Source organism: Protopterus annectens, chromosome 11.part0 (assembly GCF_019279795.1).
Source record: "Protopterus annectens isolate FY-2018-M chromosome 11.part0, PAN1.0, whole genome shotgun sequence".
NCBI classification, from domain to species: Eukaryota; Metazoa; Chordata; order Ceratodontiformes; family Protopteridae; genus Protopterus; species Protopterus annectens.
This window is the reverse complement of record NC_056745.1, coordinates 138515526-138535803: the sequence shown is the minus strand read 5'-3', so window position 1 is coordinate 138535803 and position 20278 is coordinate 138515526. Positions and strand designations below refer to the sequence as shown.

Genomic DNA, 20278 nt, shown 5'->3' with positions numbered 1-20278 from the left:
AGGCACATTCATGTATTATCCTTTGTAAAAGTTGGCTTTCCTGTTGGGTGTAACAAGTAAGAAGCTAAAGCTCTGGAGAAAAAGCTGAGTTATGACAATGGTTTAACTACACTACAAATGCCTTTTTAATTTACTTAATTAAAAGCTGCTTCTTAAAACACTACATAAAACATAAATCCCCTAACAATGTTTGGCTGATAGGTACCCTATGTTCAAACAATCCACTGTGGAGAAGCATCATTCAGCAACAGGAGAAAATATAACATTCAACCGGTAATTAATTGCTCATGGCAGAAGTTCCAAATTCTCAATAGCACTGGCCATTTTTATTATATAGTATCATATATTATGCAACAAATAGAATGAGATAATAGAAAATTACATAAATATCTCAGGTATGCCCAAGCCTTCCCAGAAAAAAAAAATAAAATGAAGTGGTACATAGTCTTAGTCATTGAACAACCTCAGTCTATTTTTTATAAACAGTCTGAGAGATGGCTGCAAACTTACTATGCCTTCCTTCTCTGGGAAGTCACTCCTTATGATTGACTCTTTTCTTGTGCTTCTTGCTAAAACAGTAGCAACAGCAATAAATGTTACATCTCATGTATAGCAGCTTTCTAGCACACAATACAGATGCTTGAAGCATCCACTTTGTTTATGGTCTTTTACAATACTGCCTATGATTGGGTTTGCCCTTTCTTGACAATCACAATCTGGCATTGCTTTCTTAGAATGTTAGTGCTGACATATGTCATAACAATATACACTGACTACAAAAACATAACATAACCTTTGAATCAACTGCTAGTAAGCATAATTTATGCAAATCAAGAAGTATTTAAAAAAACACGTTTATTGGATTATCACGTGACACAGGCAAAGCTACATTTATAAAAAACGTAATCAAACCATGTTAAGTTCACATTTACAAACGCAACGAATAAAAGAAAAAAAAGAAAAAAATAAATAGTACTGAATAAAAGCAGAGGATGTGGAACACACAAATCATGTTTATTTTATACCAAATAAGCACTTTCGTCTGCAAAAACTAGCCAGACTTCATCAGATCTGTGTGTTCCACATCCTCTGCTTTTATTCAGTCACATTTACAAACGTTATACATTACATATAATTTTCTATACAATATAATCAATCCAGCATTACATAAATTTTCAGTTACTGCCTTTTAATAAACGTCATTCCTACTCCAAAACATTTTTTGCCTGTATTTTTCCCACAAATTAATTTTTTTCTATGTAATGTATTCCTACCCTTTTCCTAAAGCTTACCCATTCCTGTTCTTTTATCTCTATTACAACTTTCTTTACTTCAGGTATGGTTGATTTAGATTTTGATCTCCATTTTCTAGCAAGTGTTTTTTTTTTGGCAGTCAACAGAATTCAACTTAACAAGACCTTACCATATCTGGGCAATTCAGATTATGTATCCCAGCTCAAAAAAATAATTTCCTTAGTTACACTCATTTGCTTGCCTGTACTCCTAACAGAGTACTCTGTACGGAATTTTTAAAGTCTGCCAACTGATTACACTCTGAAAACATATGCTCCCAGGTACCTCTTACCTATTACATCTCCAACACTTGCCATCTGCCAGAGGAAAAATTCTTTGGAATCTGCATTGAGTATAAAATACCTATGTAAACACTTCAAAGCAAAAATCCTAAATCTTCTAGACTTTGTTGAATATTTGGGAGCCATACATATGTCCTTCCATTGCTTCTTTGTGAATTGCTTATCTAAACTTTCTTCCCTATCTCTTCTGAACACCTCTGACTGATTCCTATAGTTATCGAGTAATATTCCATATGCTTTTAAAAGCAGCTTCTATTCTAGATTCAACTAAAAACTCAACCAATGTTCAGTTTAGATTTCCATATTATTTTCTCTTTGCCTATACTCTGACGTCAGTCCTTGATAGGGAAGGCAATCACTAGCCTGCAGTCCAAATGTCTTCTTGACCTCTTTCCATTCTATTACTTTCTGTCTCTCTAATTATTTGTTCTCAATAACTTGGTTCCTTTACCAGCTTCCTCCAGTAAATTCCAGCCTCCTATTGGCAGAATCTCCTTCTCCATTCCCATGTTGGCTTAGTTCATAGTATACTTTCTGCTACTTTATGAAAATAATATTCTCCCTGACTTCTGCTATTCTCCAAAGTCCAACTCTTTCTTTATTTCTTAAATTTCCCTTGTTTCATCATTATCCCTTTACACTTTGAACTTTAGCTTTTCCTTGTATTATGTATGTACCTTAACTATGTAGCTCTAAAATATCCCTTCAAAACAGGTAACCTAAACCTCCTTGTTCTATTGCAAGGGTCATCTTATCTCACTTGATCTTATTTCACTTTTCCCCTCCGAGATAAAATCCGTCAACTCTTTATAAATTACTATCGACAACTTCTCAACTGATTGATAAAAATATGTCTGACCTGTGTATAAAACTAAAAGGACGAAAAACATTTTTACCCCTTGTGTCTTGCTATCCATATCCATAGGAAAGAGCTTCTAGTTTCTCAGTTTTTTTAATATCATCTGTTTTGTCTCTTTCCAAATATCCTTAGCTGGCATAACAGCATCCTTTTTAATCCAGCCTAACAAATTCATTTTATCATGTCCCCATAAATATGGGTACTTCTGAATCAATTCATGTGTGGGTACATAGTTTACTGCTATAGCCTTTGTTTTACCTTTATTAATTTTATATCCTGAAAAAAAATGGAACTATCTCTGAATGTTCCACAAAACTGAAATGTTATTTCTGGTTCCATCAGGTACAAAATAATATCATCTGCAAATAAAGCCAACTTTTCTTGAACACCATACCAGTTATTTCATTGAATTTCCCCTATTTTCTTTGCTAGCGATTCTAAATATAACAAAGAGGAAAGAGGACACCTCTACCTGGGTCCTCTGTTTGGACACAACGTATCAGACAGGAACCCTTCCAGCTTGATTTTTTACTCCATTCCCTCATATATCCTTTTAATTAACCTTATTATTGTATCAGGAAATGGAAATGCTTCCACTGGCTTACTCATAAAATCCTGGTTAACTCTGTCAAATGCTTTCTTTGCATCAATACCCATCAACAACAGCAGTATTTTCTTGCATTCTGCTTCCCTCTGGATCATCACTGTTTTATTAATGTCAACTGTTTGCCTCTCCTTCAAAAAGCCACACTCTATGATTGTTGGCAACACTTTTTCCATTCTTTCAGCCATTACACACATAAATACTTATAATCATGCTTTAAAATTGAAATGGGCCTATGTGAAGTTGGATCTAATAGGTTTTTGCCATCTTTAGATATTTTAACCACCACAGCTTTTTTCAGGATGTTGGTGCTTCCCTCTCCTTTTAAAATACTGTTAAACAAAACCTACCAGATCTTTATCACGTTCTTCCCTCATAGCTTCCAAACTTCCTCTGGAATACCATCTATTCCTCTAGACTTTCATGCAGATTGGTTATACATCACCATTTTTTATCTCATCACCTCCTATCTTAACTGTTAATTGTAGAACCTCATCTACCTCTAACCTTGGCATATTTTAGTCTTTCATAAATATTTCTATTTGTGCTTTTTCTTGATTTCCCAATTTCTATGCTTTATACAAATTTTCATAAAATTTCCAAACTATCTCTAATAAATACCTCTGCAGGATCTCTGGTTATTTTTTTTGTTACAGGCTCCCTAAGTTTGGCAACGATGCTACTTAATTTGTATTGCCCAAGTCATTGTGCCAAAATGTTTTGTGCTTTGGAGTTATTATCAAAAAACAGTTCCTTAATAGCAATATTTCTAAAATCATATACATTATCCAGGTACTCCTTTATTTTCTCTTTACCTGTATGCAATTGCGCTTCTTGTTCTGTGATATTTCCCTTATTCATTAGTGCTTTAATTTTTGTCAACTTCTCCAAATAATTCTTGCTATTCCTTAACCATATCTATTTTTTTTATTTCTACCCTGTTTTTAACTCCACTTTCATTTTATTCCATTCACTAGCTATAGCTTCTGGAGTACTTTCTATCTTTCCAAATGATTCCTGAATAATTTCCACTACTCATTCCTTAAATTAAATTAATCTCTTTTTAACAGGTAGGTGGGGACATGCCAGTGTCTCGTCTTTACTTCATTACTCTGCATTTCTGTCTTAGCAATTGCTGACATATGATCTGAAATAGTTATTGGATGTGTGTCAAAGTTCTCAATTAAATGAACATGTTCCTGTGAAATATAACTTCTGTCTAGTCTACACCAATTACTCTACCTAGAGAAATAATATGTAAATTCTTCCTACTAATGAATTCACATCTTCCATACCTAATACTTTCATAAATTTCTTCAGAAGTCTACCCTGTTTTGTCATATTTCCCTTCTAGACCTCCAGATACAGTCTTATTGTAGCAAATTAAATTTCAGTCCCCACCTATAAGTAATACTCCCTGCAGACAGCTCATTATTTCTCTGCACTTTTTTTAAAGCTCCATAAAAGTATTTTAGGTGGGATATAAATGCATGATACTATAATCCTCATCCCTTGCCAGAAGCCCCCTTACTGCCACAAATCTACCATTATTATCTTCTTTCCCTCTTCTATCACTACATGAGCTTCTCTAGCAATTAATATAGGCACTCTTCTTTTCATGTGTTCCTGATATTCTGCTGAATATCCATCCTGAAATCCTTTATCAAATTCACATGGTCATTTCTTTCAAAATGTGTCTTTTGTAGCATTGCTATATGCACTCTATTTTCTTTATATAATTATATAGTCTTTCCTTTTTGTCTAGACCCATGAGACCATTCACATTCCAAGATAATATGGAAAGTGTCACTATTATGATAAGAAGTCATTATTCCCTCATCATATATGACAGCTTTTTAAATATCTATTTCCAGCTTTTACGATACATTCACCCACTAATGTTTGGCAAGCTGATCCTTTATACAGTTTATTCTTATTGTCAGCATTGGAACCTATGTCACTTTTTACAATAATTTTGATTTAATGAAAACCTTCAAACATAAAAAACAAACACACACCCAGAACACCCCCATAACCTGTTAACTTAATACAAACAAAACCATGTATATCTTCAAATAATTAAGTTTAACCCTCCTAATAGGAATAACTGTCCCATACAGACAGCTGCAAGCGTGACTTTAACCAACCTAAAGTTGAGGTTATCCATGCTAAGATCAAGTTGCTACCTGTGCTTCTTCTTACTCTAATTTGTGTCTGTTCTTTATAATCTTTATTCCCCTCCCAGATGTGAAAAACAACTTGCATGCTTTCAGAAAACATTACATTTTAGCCATGAAAAAAAGTGTTTTGGCTTTCTTTTATTTGGCCTGCAATCAGTTTCTTTCCATGGAAATGTAAGAGAAAAGAAAATATATTCCTCAGATGAAGGTTTCTAAAGGCAAGCTGAAATTTTCTGCTAAAGTGATTAAACAATTTTCATTATATTCAGTGTTCCATTATTTACTTGTTTCCACTTAAAACTTTTTAGTAGATTAAGTCAGTTGTCTTAATCCAAGCATTCACCTATGCAAAAGTAAGAGAAAACAAACCAGCTCTACATACATTATGATCTGTTTATTTTTGTACCCCCATTCCCAATTCCAACAATTCAAGATTATAGCCTATTAACTTAAACATGCTTTTGTTTAGCATTATTTCTCTTTTTGCCTTGTAAAACCTACATTTCTTAATACCAAAAATAAAGAAGAAAGAAACGCAGAAAAGAAAAAATATGTTTGTTTACTTTAGTATCTTTATCACATACAACTAAAAATACTATGAAACGTGCAAATTATATCATGAAAAGTTTCACAGAAATACTGTTAAGAAAATAAATTGGTTTACTTACAGTTACCTTTTTCCTTCTCTTCCCCTCCCCCTCAGTGTCCTTCCAGACATTAATGATATGAAGTAAGGGAAATGATTTTCAGTTCTTGATAAGTTTAACAAAGTTAACAGAAGTCCACTCTTTCTTTTTTTTTTGTCCAGCCATATTTCACAAATCCATTGATGTTTTGCAGTCTCATATTACTCATTAATTTCTGTGTTGCTAGTCTTCTTCCTGTTTATCTCCATCTCCCAACTCCAGCCTCTGGTTCAATTCCAAGGTTCTCCATCTTCTTCTAGTCAACTCCTGTGCTTTTCTTTATCTCTTAAGCAATTTTCTTTGGAAGGTTTTACTGGCAAAGTCTTTAAATTTGCTTTGTTATCAGAAGAATGAAAAGCAAAATTCCTTTCTGCTTGAGGGCTCACTTTTTGTTGCACAAACTTTTGTCTTTCCTCTTTACCATGTTTTGCATCAAAAATTACTTTGATCCTCCAGGGAAAACATTCTAAAGACAACTACATACAGCATCTTGAATCTCATACCTGCCTCTCCTCATTCCCTGGTTGCTGGAAGAAATGTGTTTCTCTTCTGCCTGTTATACAGTGAATAGTCATTCTTTATAAGCACTCTACTGTCTCCATCTTTTAATACTTTGCCCTTTTGCCACAGTTTTGTCAGGATTAATGTTTTCTGATGGTAGAGTTGCATCTTTACTAAAATACGTCTTCGCTGCTTTCTTATGGTCAGGTTTGGAAAATACACAAGGTGTGCCCTTTCAAATAACGGTTCCTGCTGTGGAATACCAGTCCAGCTGCTTATTTGTGCCTTTATAAAATTAATATAGTCTGTTCTTTCTAACTTCTCTGGTACAGCAGAAAATATCAGCTTTTCCCTAACTGTTCTATCCTCTAATTCTGCCATTTTTTTTGGAACATTTCTTCTTGAGCAGTCTCAGACTCAGCCAGCTTTTTCTTGCAGTTTTATCATCTCATCTTTATATCCATTTAAAGTGTTTTCTATTTTTTCAGCCTTTTGATATTTGAGTTGATATACTCCTTCAATGTTTCAGTTATGTTAATCAGCTCTGAGTATATTTGAAATATTTTTTCCTCTAGATTACTGGAAGCCATGTTTTGCACTAAAGCTGGTGCTTGAACTGTTTTTTGCTTAACAGCTGGAGGATTCTTCACAGTCAGTGTTTTTGCTTTACCTTTTCTAATTGATTTTCTTTCAGGCTCTCTTAGTTTCTTCTTTGCTGTCATTCAGGCAGTGCACTTACTAGCCAGTAACTAAATTTGCTTATAGTAACAGAGTTCCTGGCCCTTCTCTTTTAGTTTCTTTTTTCACACTGGGAGAGCTGAAGTTAAGCTGTTCATCAGTGTGCAACCATCTTGGAAATCCCCCCCAAACTAATGATGATTTTAAACTTGCATTACTATATACAAGTACATACAGGGAACTCTATTAGCTGAGTCCAGGTGGAAGAATAGCAGAAAGAAATTTTGACCCACTAAGAAGGGTCTTCTTATACACTGATAGCATTACTATTTTATATAACAATGATGTCTCTACTTGATAGGTCCTAAGACTGTGCTGAATTCTAAAAAAATAACCCAGCAGAGTAAATTGTGCTGCTGAACAGCCCAAGAACCAAATGACTACGTCCTGATGTACACTTGCATCAAAGAAAATTAGTGGCTTTGTCAAGGCAATAATATTTGGTGAAGGTATGCAGTGAAGACCAAGTGATCACTGTGCAAATATGTGTAACAGTAGTATTTTTGAAGTAAGCACTATAAGTAGTTACATCTCTTTGGAGTGGCTTAGATACATAATTTTCCAAAGGGCAGTTAGCTGTCCATAGGAAAGTGATGACGCATTTGGCAACCCAATTGTAAAGGGATTGGAAAGTGCAAAACCTTTTCCCATCTGAAGTAAAGAAGAACAATTTGCTCTTTAGTCTTCCTAAACTCATGTACCTACTTCAGGTAAAACATGAGCTGGTTATGCATATGTAGAGTGTAAAAAGCTTGCAGTGTTCCGGTTTCAATCACTGCAAGAGAAACTTTTAGCTGATTAGATTGCTAGTTCAATAACCACTTGCATGAGGAAGTATGCAGTTAGTCCTAAATGAAACCCAGTCCTTGTGAAAGTCCAATTAGAGTTCCCTACTTATGAGGGCCTTCCAGTTTAAGATCATGCAAGCAGAGGCTATAGTCAACAGAAAAAAGCACTTTCAAAATATTAACTTCAGTACAACTAAACCAATGGACTTAAGCAGATGATGGGTAAGGACATAAATCATGAAGTTCAGGCCCTGTGAAGAAAATGTGTTCTTCAAAGGAGGACAGAGATGCCGCAGTTCTTTAGGAAACAGCTTGACTGGCCAGTGGTCATCTACAATCTTTTCCTCTGTAATACTCTGATGGGCAGAAATAGATGATATGTGCACCCTGCCAATGGAATAAATGAAGTTCAATTATACAGGTGCTTGAGATTGGACTGGATCACCTGCATGCTGACTGACTGGGACAGTACATTGTCCTGTTTCACCCACTTCCACCAGTAGACATAGGCCAGCTGGATGGAAGGCTTTCTGGCACCATTAATTACTTATGAAAATCCTACCGTGAAGTCCAAAATGAGTAAGAAACTTTTGTCAGGAACCAAGCCATGATGTGAAGCTACTTGTCACCCTCAGTACTGGAAGTAGGGAGCATCTTTATCTCCAATGTGAGTCCAAGGGTACTGCTCAGAACTCCAATTGGAGGATATGGAGTTCTCTCATCAGAGGGAAATCTTGACTTCCATACAAACTTATTAGGTATCTATAGTTTGGACCAGGATAGTTTTCCACAGTACCAGGGACATCAGGGCTTGAAACCAAGGGGTGATGAGAACTAGTTCTGGTCTTTCATTCTTAGACTTTGCAATGAAATATAGCATCAGTGATAATACATACAGAAGTCTCATATACCAAGAGAGAAGAAGGGAAAACTGCATTCTTCTGAGTGGCAAGTGGATAGATCTCTGCAGAGCTCTATCTTTAGAAGATTCAGAACACATCCCGTGAATCTCCAGCTACAAAAAAAGGTGAGTGAGGCAAATAAGAAAGTCTACCAGCCCCTTGCTCTGGGATATGAGACAATCTAACATGATGATTTTGTCTATGTCTCACTACTAATTATCGTCTTGTTTCACCAAATCATAAACTTGTTGTACAGTCTATGCAAGGAAGCAGTTTTGCTCCAAGGCCTTTAGGGTCAAGGGAACCAGTCAGAATATGACCTGCTTGATATGGTATCCTCTCTCTAGCAGAAAAACAATTCTTGAGATGTGTGTGACCCAGTATGAGTTTCCTCCTACATCTGAAAAGCACAGCATAGATGAGAGTGGAGAGTTTCTACTACTACTATAGATCCTTGCAACACAGGTTTGACATTTGCCTTCTGTTTGACTTTGAGCAAATGACTTAGTCAGGCAATGTTCCCAAATCTAAGTCTGAAAATAGTCTAAGTGGATCAGGACTCTACCCCAGTTACCAAAGCAAGCAAACAAACAAATAAATAGGCACGGGAACTGCAGTCACTTACACCTCACAGTCCATCTCAACATTGTCATCCTAGGTTTTAGAAATGGCACCATGAAAATTATGACAGATATTCAGTCCAGAAGAAGAAACAGTACGGTCTTGGTCTGGGTCCTTTAGTCCATCATAATGCCAATATCATGACTGCATGAGTTTTCTTCATGGACATTGACAACTGGTTATGAAGAGTTTCCAGCTTCACTGCTAAAAGGCAATCTTCTGAGATAAGGTGAGACAGAATATTTCCAAATTTACGATCACTCTCTGGAACTGCTATCATGGGTGCACCACTGAAGGGATATTAATTAGGAACTCCTCAAAAAGAACCCCAGAAGCAAGGCATGCAATAGGGACACAAGAAAAACAAATGGAAATCCTCCTTCTGCAAGGTTTTGACCATCACAGACAACATTTTCACAAACACTATGGCTATTGTATAAAGCCCAGATATCAACATTGTCTAGTGTAAATGTGCTTATCCAAAGTGAATTGGAGGAATCTCTTGTAGACCCCAAACACTGGTACACCATAAGGCATTTATTTTTTTAGTGACCCATCTGAGTTCCCTGCATCAGAAAAGGTATTAGACTCTGGAGAGCCACCTGACAGATGCATATTTACCAGATGTGCTGAAAGAAGTCACTGAACCTACAGTAAAATATAACTTAGTACCCGCTGGACTCCTCACATGTATTCCATATTTATCATAACAACGGACCCTGACAGAGGTGTGAGAAAATGTTGATTTGGTCTGCTATGTAGACAAATGTTTATTACCATCCATTGCCAACACTGAAAGTTGATTACCATTTGTGAAGTATCATGAGAAGTTTATTACCTTCATCTGTCCTACTAAAAACACACTAATGCTACTTGTTAAGAACTGAAGTAAAATTTTACACACTGACTCCGCAAAACTTGTTACCACTCCCACAAGAGGGGAAAACATACTGGACCTGATCATCACCAACATGGGGACTCTATGCTCCAGACCAGAAGTGTATCCCTCACTGGTAAGATCAGACCATAAACTAATCTCACTGGATATTCACATCCCGACCCCACCCCCTGCCCAGAAAACCACAGTGAAAAACTTCTCTAAAGCAAATTTCACACTCCTCAAAACCGAGGTGGAATCCTTCAAAGCCCCCGGGCCTGTGGAAAATACGGCCCAGACTGCAGAATCCTTTATAAACGCATTCTATGAACACCTTCAGGAATCCATGGATCATGCGATCCCAAATAAAACCAAGACCCAATCCTCCAAAGGCAGACGTCCTGTCTGGTGGACCCCAGCCATAAACAAACTATACAATAGAAGGAGGAAGCTACTAAATGATAGAGCAAAACCCCAAAAAGGGAAGGCATCACTGATCAGTATTAGCACTCATAAAATTGTCTAAGGCCTGCTTCGAGAGAAAAATTGCACAGGACACTAAGGATAATCACAAGACTTTCTTTAGTTATGTTAGGAACCTGGGTGGTAATTCCCAGATATGCTCAGAATTAGTCCAAAATGACAAAAAATACACCGAACCCACAGACATTGCCAACATCCTAGCTGACAGGTTCAGCAAACTCCCTCCCCACCAAAGGGCAAATATCTATCCCAGCAGAGTGCTGCCCCCCCTGACATCTCAGATGCTCAGGTAAGAGCCGCCCTCTCCAAAGCAAAAAACACAGCATCAATGGGACCAGACGGTGTCCCGGGCTGCATCCTACATTGAACTCCAAGAAGAGCTAAACCCAAACATAAAACTACTGTTTAATCTCAGCCTTACTACAGGATATGTGCCCAAAGAGTGGCGTACAGCAACAGTGGTCCCTCTCCATAAAGGTGGTGCCTCAACGGATCCTGGAAACTATCGCCCCATAAGCCTGACTAGCTTGGTCTGCAAAGCTATGGAAAGGATCATCATGGACCTCATAAATAAAGATATTGGGGACACTGGATCCTACCCAGTTCGGCTTTGTTAAGGGCAGATCCTGCCTCTTAAACCTGGTTGATTTCTTTGAAACAGTCACCAAGGCCATTGACGAGGGGAAGGTGGTCCACACAGCCTACCTGGACCTCGCAAAAGCCTTCAATACAATACCCCACTCGGGCATTATAGATAAGCTCACCAGCTTAAATATAAACCCCTATGTCACTAGATGGATTGCAAACTGGCTCAAGGACAGAATCCACATGGTTAGAATTGCTGGAGCCATGTCAGACTCCAAACCAGTTACAAGTGTTGTCCCACAAGTCTCAGTCCTGGGACCTCTCTTGTTCGGTATATATTTCTTGGAGGTACAGGCCAACACGGAAGGACTGTGGCTGACCAAGTTCGCAGATGACTGCAAACTGGGCGCCATAATCGACTCTCCAGCCGACATAAGCATCCTCCAAAAGGGCCTCATAGAAACAGACAACTGGTGCCAGAGCCATAGCCTCAAGCTAAATGCCAAAAAGTGTATAGTCATCCCCTTTGGCAAAAACAAAGTGCCCACAAATTACCACATAGGTGGTAATCCATTAAGTACAGAAGAAGTAATTAGGGACCTAGGGACCCAAGTTGATAGCAATCTCTCATTTGACAACCACGTGGCCAAAGTGGTTAGAAAAACATTTTATATAGCCCACCTAATCATGAAGGGATTCACATCTAGATCAGGGAAGGTCATTGTGCCTCTTTACTCATCCCTCATCAGGCCCATAATTGAGTACAATGCCCCTTTTGGGATGTACCTTACCAGACACCTGCAGCAACTGGAAAGACCCCAAAAGTACCTCACCAAGAGGATCAAAGGGCTCAAACAGATGCCATATGCTGCCCAGTTAAAGAAACTCCAGCTCTACTCAGTGGCATATCACCTGTTCAGAGGCGATCTGTGCCTGACGTATAAAGCCATGTCCAACCTGGAATTAATGGACATGCTGCACCTCAGAAAATCCAAATCCCATCGAGCTACGTGCTCGAGAGACTTGAACCTCAGCACTGAAATAAATAGGACATGCTGGAGGGACAGATTCATAACCCAGAGGCTCCCTTCACTCTGGAATAAAATCCCAGTCCAGGTTAGGCAGAGTCCCTCATTGACTCTCTTCAAGTGGAATCTTGATGAGTGGATGGGAGATAGTAGGTTTACCCCGGGTATCACTTCTGTGTCACTGTTAGACAGAGGCACAGTATACTAACCTCGAAAAAGGGCATAGCAAAATAAATTTAAAATGGGTGGTGAAAGCCAAACACATTCTGGCTAGGCTTATAAATGCCCTAGGGCAGATAGCCTAGTATGAACCTATGAACCTATGAACCTAAAACACAGACACAAACTGTTCCACAACACCCAAACCCAAATCTTGACTTAGTTAAAAAGAAAAAAAAGTTGAATATAATAAAAAAGAGAACATGGACTACATCAGTAGTTTGTTGCAATGTAAAAAAAAGTGTTTTCCCCCCAGGTGCTTTTACCCCTATACCTGCTAGTAATCAAGCCTTCCATGACACTCACCCCAGTCATTCCCAATATTAGCATAATACATGGCAAACTATGGGAAAAACTGTCCAGAGAAGTCTGCCTTTCAGGCAGTCATAAGGGTTCTTTGTACCTCTTCTCAGACCCAGTCTTTCTGTTCCACCTCTCATGACTGTACACCTCCTCTACTGTCCAGGAAAGGCTGAAATACCTCCCCAGACTGGGGCCTTATGACATCCTGTCTTATTTGTCTCTGTACAGGGAATTACATAAAACATTCATCTCAGCCGCTTCATATCTTCCAGGATATGAGAAATAGTGGCATTTCTGTTTTAGACCTAACCCCTCTCCTGGAAGTGATGAGCACCTCTACATCACCTCAGGGACTACCTATGATTCTCTAACATCGTGTACACATCTAAGCATGTGAGGACAAAGACCACCATCACCAGCCTTAGTATCAGCAGCACACATCCTACCTTGTTTCAGCAACTGCTTTTCCATACTCAGGGCCTCTATCCTATACCCTGCAGTGGCAGCAAAGCCAGACGCAAACTACTACACCCTTCTCTCCCCTCAAGATGGACAGGCTATAGTCAGTCATTCTCATCCTCCCCTGCCCAACTCTTTCAGTGCCTAAGCCACTAACCAAACTCAATGACTGTAAAAAGGTAACAATAAGATCAGCCACCAAGAACACAATTCTGTATTACTGGAAGGAAACAAACCTAAAAGCATGAAAAGACCGACAGCACCTAGACAAATGGAAAATGGAACTGCGAACAAAATGTAGCTGATCCTAACTACTAAAAAAAACTATGATTAAACTAAGTAAAAAGATAAGTAAACTGCATAAAAACATCCTAATAAAACTCCTATAGCAACAACATGCATTACCAAACTTTAACTAATACTACAAAAATGCTGCCTAGTAACATACATTAGGAACTTTAACTGATGCATAACAAAAATAAATATATAAATAAATCAAGAGTTGTTCAGAATTACATCTGAAAATTTCTTAAGAAGAAATTGAGTCACAAAACCTAGATGACTTTGGCTGTCACAGCCCTCTGAAAACAACAGAAAATAATTAATTTTTGAAAAAATAGGGTAAATGGAAAAATGCAGTAAATTAAATATCTTGTACGGTTTGATTATGATGTTTGGTTTAGGAGTTGAGGATCTGCTACCCATATAAAAAGAAGCTTGCTAAATTTACTTGCTAAGTTTGCATACTAGCTATTTCATTTAATACACACTATACCCCCAAGTGTTCTATATCTGTTATATCCCTTTATTAGTGTACATTGTTAGGAAATTTTGCGCGCACTTCTGTGTGCGAGCGCATGTGTAGATGTGCATGTGCCTGTATATATCTATGTGTGTATATTTGTATATATACAAGACAAAAGCAGAAGCTAAGCAGTACTCTATATTACCAGAGCACCATCTGGAAAAGAGGAGGTCAAGCGGTCAATGGGGAAGAGTAAAGCAAGTTTTGAATGCAAAAAGAAGAGAGGGAGAATGCAAAGAAGTTGTCCATTCAAGGTACATCTAAGAGTAAGTGTGGGTTCTACAAATAAAATGGAAACACAAGAAAATAACAATAAGTCCAGTATGCTCAGCAAGGGAGAGAAAAGCAAACCCTGTGGGGTGTTATGAAAGAGGACTGGAAAAAAGACACATAATGAATTTTAACATAATCAAAGTCAAGGCTGAGAGACAATAAATGTGTGAGTGACTAGAAGAAAGAAATGGACACTGACTAATGCAGTACAGGATAACACAGCTATAAAAACCAATACTAAAAGAAAAAAGATGGAAAAAAATAGCACTCCAGTAGAGAAAACTGTTGAAATTGTCCTAGCCAATCAGGACTTTAGTTTCTAGCCTTCCATCAATGGAGGTGTCAGTAAAGAAGAGGAACAGGGGTAAATAAGATTCAAGCTCATGTTTGACAGGAAAAAAAATGAGAGTGAAGTGCTCCAAAAGAAGGAGCTGGAAGGGACCATTACCACACCAACAAAAAGCAAGAAAAATACTACTGGCTGATCCATACATGGGATCTGAAAAGCTAAAAACTACATAAGTATGCATGGTTATGGACCAAAAACAGGCTGAAGGTCTGCAAATGCAAAGAGCTAAGGAATGTAACAATAGGAAAATAAATACCCAATAACACCTTAAAGGCAACCAAATCTTACGCAACCTGAGTTAACACTGCAGCAACAGATAAGGACCTACAGTAAAAAAGCCCTAGCCATACAGCTAAATTAATAACAGATACAGTCTTATCACAAAAACACTTGGCAGTAAGGGAAAGGAAGGGGAGAAATTGAATGCCATCATGGAAGTATCGAATAGAGAAAACTATAAAGCAGTTAAGACAAGAAGTGTCACTGTTAGAAGAGTACAGAAGAGGGAACAGATAAAGAAAAACACTCAGAAAGACAGACGTGATAAAACCAATGCACAATATCAGAACAGATCAGGAGTTATCGTGCACTATCGCAAATAATAAACTAAAAATATCAGCACAGGCAGAAGCACTGATAAATATAAAGGAAAGGTACAAAAATAGAAGTTATGTCCTTACCATAACGTTCCATGTGGAGTGTTCATCTCGCCTTTGTTCTTACACATGGGTTCGGAGCCGATCCTCGGCTCCGTGTCGGCCGCTTGCAAGCTCTGCATCGAGAAGAAGCTCGAGACAACCTAATACCTACAATCCCCCTCTGCCTTTACCTCAGATCTAGTTTGCAAGCAAACCAGTAGTCAGAGAGAGCACACTCATGCCAATATCACATATGCACAGAAACTAAGAGTCTATATATATATACATATATACACATATATATACATGTCAACTATATACACAACAACTGCAATGCAGAAGCAGAATGCCCCAGACCAGGCACCAAACTGAATGTTCTTCCTAAGGGTGGGAGGGTGGGAATGTAAGAACAAAGGCGAGATAAACACTCCACATGGAACGTTATGGTAAGGACATAACTTCTATATGTGATAGTGTTCAATCTCGCCGTTTGTTCTTACACATGGGTAGCGTCCCTAGCTCCTTGTTCCTGAGGAACTCACGGGAGGACGTTCTTGAGCACAGTGGAACCAAAGGTTGCCCTGTCCCTAGAAACCTTGTCTACCTTATAATGAGAAATGAATGTATGTGGTTTAGACCAAGTAGCAGCCGCACAAATAGCGTCTAGTGGTAGGCGAGCTGCATGAGCCAGGGATGTAGACACTGACCTTGTGGAATGTCCTTTGGGTTTGTGCAACAGAGTTTGATCTGAAGAATCATAGACATAGATGATACAATCAGTTAACCACTTAGAAAGAGTTCTTTTAGTAACCGCTACTCCTTTTCTGTTATCAGCAAAGGCTACAAAAAGTTGATCAGATTTCCTGTGATCTTTTGTTCTATCCAAGTAAAACCTTAGTTGTCTGTGGACATCTAATTTGTGCAACATATACTCCATTTTATTGGAGTGATTCTTGAAGAAAGTGGGTAATTCAATGGACTGATTAATATTGTTAATAGAACAAACTTTAGGAAGGAAGGATGAATTAGTGCGAAGAGAAACTCTGTCAGAGTGAAAGATCAAATAAGGGTGTTTAATGGAGAGAGCTTGAAGTTCAGATACTCGCCTAGCGGATGTAATGGCTGCCAAAAAGAGAGTCTTCCATGACAAAAATTTCAATGGGCAAGAGGAGGCTGGTTCAAAGGGGGGCAGCATCAACTTAGATAATAATAAGTTTAGACTCCAAGGTGACGTAGGAGACTAATTGGTGGTCTAATATGAAAAGCCCCTTTTAAAAAGGCTTTACAAAGTCTGTGGGCCATAACAGGAGCCCCACATTCTTCCACATGGAAATTAGAAATGGCAGCCAATTGAACTCTTAATGTGGCAGGAGAAGCACCCTGATGGAACAAGTCTGTTAAAAACTCTAATATTTTATTCAAAGGAGCTATAACAGGGTCCACTTGCTGTGTATTCGCCCAGAATACAAAGCGCTTCCATTTACTAGTATATGTTTTAGTAGTGGAAGCTTTATGAGAAGCCACTAATATATTCTGAACTGCCGGCGAAAGAAGATCAGATCTGGCTAAGTTGGGAATTGGAGCAGCCAAGCTGCTAGATGGAGGGACAAGAGCGAGGGGTGGGGAGCCCCTGACGAGTGAGTCAATAGATCTGGCTCTGGGTCCAGGATCCAGGGTCCCCGAATGCAGTGCGGGTCATGAGGAAGGGGAACCAAATTTGACGAGACCAGAATGGGGCAATGAGGATTATTGTCCTGTGTAGGTTGTTGGCTTTCTGGAGAAACTTTGAGATCAGGGGGAAGGGAGGAAATGCGTACAGGAGACCCGGGGGCCAATCGTGAATCAGTGCGTCCTTGGGGACTTCCCCTGGAGGGGGTAATAGGGCAAAGTAGCTCCTGCATTTGGCGTTCATTGGAGACGCAAACAGATCGCAGGAAGGCTGGCCCCACGTGCGAAAAATCTTTTCGCAACTGACTGTTTTAGGGACCACTCGTGCGGTAACAGTATTGCTCTGCTCAGCCTGTCGGCTATGACGTTGGATGACCCCGGGATGTGCGTTGCTATTAGAAAGCGACCCGTGGACTCCGCCCATTGCCAGATTCTCATGGCCTCTCTGCATAGCTGATAGGACTTGGTTCCCCCTTGCTTGTTTATGTACCAGACTACCGACATGTTGTCCGTCTGAACTGCAATAGTTCCCAGAGGAAGAAGGGGAGCAAAGTGTTGCAACGCTAGAAACACTGCCAACTCTAGAACACTGATGTGCAGATTGTACTCTAACTTGGTCCATTCGCCTTGGACTGTCTGTCCCTGAAAGATGCCCCCCCACCCTATCAGGGAAGCGTCCGTGGTCACCGTAGCTGTAGGCGTGGGTAGCACAAATGGTCTCCCCTTGGAAAAGTTGCAAGTCTGAAGCCACCAGTTTAGGTGTGTTTTGCAAGTGTTCGTTATAAGAATCTCGTGTGTTAGAGGTAGTTGTTGGAACGACCATTGTGCAAACAGTAGCCATTGTAGGACTCTCATGTGCAGTCTTCCCAAGGGTATTGCAATAAGAGAAGCTGACATGAGTCCCAAAACCTTCAGTACCAGTTTTGCTGGGGATTTCCTGGACAAGAGAAGAAGACGTATGTGAGTCTGAAGTGAAAGTATCCTTTCTGGAGGAAGTCTTAGAATTAACTGATGTGTATCTAATTCCGCTCCTATGAATAAGATACGCTGTGATGGCTGTAGTAAGGATTTTCCGAAGTTTACGGAAATTACTAGATGAGTACACAGTTGAAGAGTGTAATCTCTGGCCTGTACTAGTTGACGCTGGGTGGTGGCAGAAAGGAGCCAGTCGTCCAGATATGGAAACACCTGGAATCCTAGGCGTCTCAAGTGAGACGCTACCACTGCCATGCATTTGGTGAAGACCCTGGGGGCTGAGGTCAGACCAAAGGGCAGGGCTCGAAACTGAAAGTGACTGGCCCCCAGCCGGAAGCGCAAATGATCCCTGGATGCCCTGGCCATTTTGATGTGGTAGTATGCATCCTTCAGATCTATTGAGCACATCCAGTCGTCCTTCCATAAGAATGGAAGGATCGATTGAAGCGTGACCATTCGGAACTTTTCTTTCTTGACGAAGGTATTGAGGTCGCTTAGGTCCAGAATGGGCCTCCAGTCCCCTGTTTTCTTTGGAACTAAAAAGAACCTTGAGTAAGTCCCGAATCCTCTCTGGTCCGCTGGGACTGGTTGGATGACTCTTTTTTCTAGCAGCTTTGAAATTTCTATAGCTGCTGGCTCTCGCAGATGGGGCGGTACATCTGGGAGTCTTTTCTTTGGAATGGGATAGGATAGAAATGGTATATTGTAACCTCTGGTAACCACGCTTTTTACCCACTTGTCTGTAGTTATGTTTTGCCAGGCCTGAGGGTATAAAGCTGAGCGACCGCCGACTGCGTCCAGAGCAGGACAGTCGGGCCTCCTCTCAGGAGTGCTGGAAAGGTTTACCAGGAGTGTATCCCTGTCACCTTGATTCTGCGGACCCCTCTGCCGCCAGGCGGCGTCTTCCACCTCTGCCCCTCCTCTGCCTCTAGAAGGTGCATCACCCTGTGTGCCTCCCAAAGATCCTTGACGTTTTCGAAACCACATTTTTCCACCACGTTGCCCTTTGGGGTACGGTCTGGTTGGGGTGGAAAAACGGACTCCGACAGCAGACAGAGTCTTTCCCTCCTGTTCACACCGGGTAAGGGTCTCCTTTACTTTGGGGCCAAAAAGAGTGGCACCGTCAAATGGGGCGTTAGTAAAGGAAGACTTGAAGGCTTCCGCAAATGAACATAAGCGCATCCAGGATTGTCTGCGAAGAGCAATCGCTGAAGCTGCTGCACTACTCGAACCTTCGGCTGCGTAAGAGATCAGCCTCATGGACGAGTTCACAATAGATGTAAGGGTATTAAGTTGCGCTGTCACTTTTCTGAGACAGCAGCATCTGTAGTACCCTGGAGGGTATCTCCCAACTCTTTGACTAGATCCCTCTGTAATCGTGTAAAGTGGGTCAAATAGTTCAGGGATCGCATGGAAAAAGCCGCTGAACTAAAAATGCGCTTCCCATACCTGTCCATCGTCCTAGAATCTTTATTAGGGGATGGACAGATGAGGAAGATTCCGACATCTCCTTTTCGTGGCCGCTGCCACCACCATAGCGTCCACTGGAACTCCTTTTGTCAAGTAAGTCTTGTCCTGGGGTGCAGTGATATACTTATTGGGTTTCCTAGGGACTGGTTCCACTGTGTCAGGAGCCTCCCGCCCTTGAGCAATAAGTTCCATTAATTCATCAAGGCGGAGTGACCCAGGAGGAGGAAGGGCGAGCACCAAATGCCTTCAGCAGTACTGACTCATCCTCAGAAGGGGGGAGGGACTGCCAATCACCTCTCTGCTTAAGAATCTCCAAGATGTCAGAAAAAGAGACATCTTCCGTAGGTGACTTTGGGGACCCTTCTGACTCATCCAAGTCAGTATCGGATGTTAGAGATTTCTGTGGAGAATCTAAGTGTCTCCTCTTACACAATCTTTTCCTAGGGACTTCTTCGTGGGGAGCATCCGAAGAAGCCTCCGAAGAAGAGGGGGCACCCTCCAGGGGTGGCTGAGACACCGGTGCTCGACGCTTGGATGTGGCCGTGGGTGCAGAGGAGGATAACGGCCCTTTATGGGAAGGAGAGGTTGCTTCTACTGATGTGGTTGTCTGGGTAGACAACACCTTCCTCATGAGATCGAAAGCCCCCGGGTCCCGAGTCGCAGAATCTCCCG

General features: G+C 40.1%; 1 protein-coding gene across 5 annotated transcripts in view; it reads right to left on the bottom strand.

Moving 5' to 3' along the window:
- LOC122815212 (voltage-dependent L-type calcium channel subunit alpha-1C-like) overlaps nucleotides 1-20278 on the bottom strand; it is a 2602552-nt gene that overhangs the window by 231472 nt on the left and 2350802 nt on the right. The window lies entirely within an intron of this gene.